Here is a 5,165-nt window from a genome sequence, read left to right as displayed (position 1 = left end):
GTCTGAAGTCTTGTTTAACTGTGCTATGAATGTACAGAACCTATACTGTGCTTTTCCTTTCTTTATAAGGATATTTGAGCTATTCCAGTACATGCATGGAAGCATATGTGACAAAAGACTGGACTGGAAAGGAAATATCTCTCAGTGACTGGAAAAAGATCTGGACTACAAGTAAAAAAGTTTGTTTCAACCTTTGTTAAAAACACTGCCTACTAACTACTTCAGGGAAGGTATTTAACAAGTATCCATTGTCTATATTTAATATAAGCAGCCAATCCGTGGTATTTGCCATCCTATCCATTCACTAGGAACCAGCAGTGACATCACTAAGGGCGGGGCCAGTCTTATATCCTCTCACCAAGTACATTGTTTAATCAGCATATCACAGATGTCTCTGTTATGTTGTCTAAAGCTGGAGATAGCACATGTGCGGTGGGGTGAGGCAGGTGAGGCAGAGCCTTTCCTGTCATACTAACGGTTGTGCCAGAGTTTTTACTGTATAAAGTATTTGAAAAATACAAAGAATATGTTTGAAATATCTTCTTTGCATTTTTCTAATCATTTTTATAGCCAAAGCTCTGGAGTAAAAATTCTATCTTTTCAGCACATCTCTGATCAAAACTCACCAAATTTCCAGGAGTTTATACTGCTGCGCCTGTTTATAATGCCCAGATGTACCCTTTGGCTCATTTACTGAATGAAAATCTGGCTCTGGGGCTAGCCAGTGCCTCCTGAGCCATTTAGCTCACAGCTGCTGAAAAGCACAGCAGAATAAAGGATGAACACCATATAATTAGCCATACAGTACATAGATCCAACAACCAATATATGTACCTAATATTACCACATATGGCATTTGGTGGGTCCTCCCACCAAAAGTAGTGTAACTGTCATATCTGATTGCTTGAGCTGGAAAACACAGTAAAATGTAACTGATTAGGTAAAAGTCAATGTAGAAGGTGACACTGAGCAGCAAGTTATCAATGCAGCCATTTCTTTAGGAGACAGCTCCGTTGGTGTACATTTATCTTTAGAACCATAATCATGTATACTTGTATACTCTATATAAGTCAGATGGGTATATAGTGACTGTATTTAGGCACTTAGGCCACAGCAAACACTAGACTGCTAAATAATGGTAACAGTGGCTTTAAAACAGCATGTACACATGTCACACTACACTGACTGAATACATATGGACTAGGACAGTTCTGGACAAGCTGTATAGCGTCACATTCAAAATACAGTACTGTTAAAATTAGAATTTTTATTCTTAAAGGGAAATCTTACAAATCACCAACAAAGCTGTAGTTGTACAGAGCTTGCAGCCTTCAATTAAAAATCTGGCACACAATTATGAATTCTTAAAGTAAAACGTATTTTCTGTTTAGTTTTTTTGCCACTACTCAGATGTAATGTAGGTAAGTAAGATCCACCTTCAGTCAAAGTTACAATACTTTTTATTTAATTTTCTTTAGCTTTCATGAGCATTAATGAAGGTGTAATATATTACATAGTGCTTTACAGTGACAGGATCATAATGCAAACAAATTGTAGACAATGGGCGGTATCCTATTATCTCCAATGCGATTTCGGCCGATCAAACAGCTGGATATCGCGATTCATGACCGATGGTCATTTTGGCGGTATCCAATTAGAGGCTGTTTTGACTGGCTGGAAATGGACCCACAATCACAAGAAAACACATGGGATCGAGGATAAGTCCTCGATCCCATGTGTTATTGTGGCTCTGACGGCCCCTTTTCGCCTGAGGCCCCTGAAACATAATCCCTGATTATGGGCTCAGTGGGCAGTTGCCCAAGGGCCCCAGGAGTATAAGGGTCCTAGGCTGATAGCTGAGGGTCCCCTTTTTCAAGGGGTGCCAGATTTTGGTCCGGGGTACTGGAGATATCCAGCTTCAAAGCAGTGGTCCCCATCTTAGCCTGTTAATTGCTCTTTCCAGACACATATCTTGGGTTCTGTCTGACTTATGCTAGCCATATATCAGACCAACTTTCCTCCAACCATCCAACTGACCAACCGTCCAACTTTTCTGTCCAACTAAAATGCTGCCCCACACACATAACCAACTTTTTCATCAGACCAGACAACCAGCCAACTTTTTCATCAGGCCAGCCAACTTCTCTCCAACATGTGATGTCACAGAAGTAGGCGGACAGGTTCTGCCTACTTCTGCATATTTTGCATAAATGTTAGGTTTTGGGGGGTTTTAAATAGTGAACTACTGGTCTTAGCATTTGCTAAGTTTTTTTTTTTAAAGTCAGTGTATTTTTTTTTATTGTTGAACTACAGTTGTCAGCATGGCCTGATGAAAGGGAAAGCTGCAACTTCTTGTTTTTTCGTGGGAGTATCCTCAAATACTGGGATTCCTGGGATGTACCATCCGTCTCTTTAGTCTGATGCCCAGCTCCCCTCTCCTGATGCCCAGATCCACTCTCCTTCCTCTGATGCCCAGCTCCCATCTCTCTCCTCCGATATAATTTCCTCTGCAGTCTCAAAAGACAATTGGACGACACAGGAAATATTAACGCTGGTAATTATTGTGTATAATTGTTACATTTACATTTATTGTACCAGACACAGAGATATCAGCCACAGATATACAGATACATCTTACACCTTCTCATTATATATATATATATATATATATATATATGTAGCTCTGGATATATCAACAACAGCCTCATATATAGATATATGTCACCCACAGCTGTATATGGAGATATATCAGCCATAGCCTCATATATAGATCTATATCAGCCACAGCCTCATACATAGATATATATCAGCCACAGCCTCGTATAGATATATATATATCTATATATGAGGCTGTGGCTGATATATAGCAATATATGAGGCTGTGGCTGATATATATCTATTTGAGGCTGTGGCTGATATATTCTATATATGAGGCTGTGGCTGATATAAATCAGCCACAGCCTCATATATAGATCTATATCAGCCACAGCCTCATATATAGAATATATCAGCCACAGCCTCATATAGATATATATCAGCCACAGCCTCATATATAGAATATATCCTCTACAGCCTCGTATAGATATATACAGTATCAGCCACAGCCTCATATATAGATATATATCAGCACCAGCCAGCAGCTGCAATAGGGGGTTGCCACGATCACAAGTGGGGGGGAAGGGGGTGCCACAATCGCATGTGGCGGGGTGCGGGGATGCCGTGATAGCGGTGATTGAGGGGGTAGTATGCGGGATCGCCGGCGGGGATGTACGGGGTGCCGCGATCCTTCAGTCCGGCAGCAGCTTTGAGAGGGGTGCCGGCTATCAGACCCCCACCCACCCATCCGGACAGCTACCGCCCCACAGTACCTCCGCTGCCAGGTTAACAGGGGCAGCCGGGCAGCAGTGAAGTACTGCTGCCGCTGCCCCTGGTTCTCCTCCAGCTCTGCCGCCACTGCTCAGGGTCCCTGTGTCACAGGGGCAGCAGTGAAGTACTGCCGCTGCCGGAGATCCTGGGCTGAGTGATGGTGAAGAAGTAGGCGGACACTGCTGGCCAGTGTCCACCTACTTATCGTTCAGTTGGGGGGAAAGTTCCCCCTACACCTGAATGATTAGTTGGGAAAATCAAACAGGTTTCTGCCCGTTTTTTAGCGTGTGGGAGCAAACGTCTGATCATCGTTTGCTTCCACACACTGCCAGATTATCGTTCCAACCAGCCAACTAGTTGGCTGGTTGGAACAATATCTTCCAACTAGCCAACTAAGAAATCACATGTACATAAGTATTCACAGTCTTTGCCATGAAGCTCAAAATTGAGCTCAGGTGCATCCTGTTTCCACTGATCATCCATGAGATGTTCCTACAGCTTAATTGGAGTCCACCTGTGGTAAATTCAGTTGATTGGACATGATTTGGAAAGGCACACACCACTCTATATAAGGTCCCACACTTGACAGTGCATGTCTGAGCACAAACTAAGCATGAAGTCAAAGGAATTGTCTGTAGACCTCCAAGACAGGATTGTCTCAAGTCACAAATCTGGGGAAGGGTACTGAAAAATATCTGCTGCTTTGAAGGTCCCAATGAGCACAGTGGCCTCCATCATCCATAAACAGAAGAAGTTAGGAACCACCAGAACTCTTCCTAAAGCTGGCCGGCCATCTAAACTGAGCATTCGGGGAAGAAGGGCCCTAGTCAGGGAGGTGACCAAGAACCTGATGGTCACTCTGTCAGAGCTACAGCATTCCTCTGTGGAGAGAGAAGAACCTTCCAGAAGGATAACCATCTCTGCAGCAATCCACCAATCAGGCCTGTATGGTAGAGTGGTCAGACGGAAGCCACTCCTTAGTAAAAAGCACATGGCAGCCCGTCTGGAGTTTGCCAAAATGCACCTAAAGGACTCTCAGACCATGAGAAACAAACTTCTCTGGTCTGATGAGACAAAGATTGAACTCTTTGGCATGAATGCCAGGTGTCATGTTTGGGCTAAACCAGGCACCACTCATAACTAGGCCAATACCATCCCTACAGTGAAGCATGGTGGTGGCAGCATCATGCTGTGGGGATGGTTTTTTTTTTTTTCAAAAATATTTTTATTGAGGTCCAGAAAATACAATAAACAGCAGCAAATAGGGACATATAGTCCAACTGTATGTAGGATCACAGTAGTCACCTAGGCAGACATATACAGAGAAGTATAGATCCCATAGAGAAAACCTCATATTTTCCATTTTCTACTTAGGAACATCTGGATACATATAACAAGGTATTACACGACAAATGAGAAAAAAAAAATGAAATAAAATCGATAGTATAATAAAGCAACAAGCGTGTTCCTGATATGGAGAGAAAACAATAAAACATACTAACGCGCCTCCCCCTTTGGGGGGCGCTGAATCCAAAAAAAAAAACAAATCAACAGAAAGGTAACATCAATAATAATAGCAACAATAGTACCTGCCGGGGCTAGGGGATCGCCGACCCATCCACAGAGATGTCAACAGAGCAAGAAAAGGTATGTAGACGATAGAGATCCAGAATCAAGTCGTAGGAGAGAAAAGGAAAAAGGACGCAGCGGTCTGGTGTGGGTGTCAGAGATCAAGGCGGTAGGGAGGAGAGAGAAGAGAGAGAGGGAGAACGGAGAGGACGGAGAGAAAGATGAAGGGG

Source organism: Pseudophryne corroboree, chromosome 8, assembly GCF_028390025.1.
Source record: "Pseudophryne corroboree isolate aPseCor3 chromosome 8, aPseCor3.hap2, whole genome shotgun sequence".
Classification (NCBI taxonomy): Eukaryota; Metazoa; Chordata; class Amphibia; order Anura; family Myobatrachidae; genus Pseudophryne; species Pseudophryne corroboree.
This window is presented reverse-complemented; position numbering follows the sequence as displayed.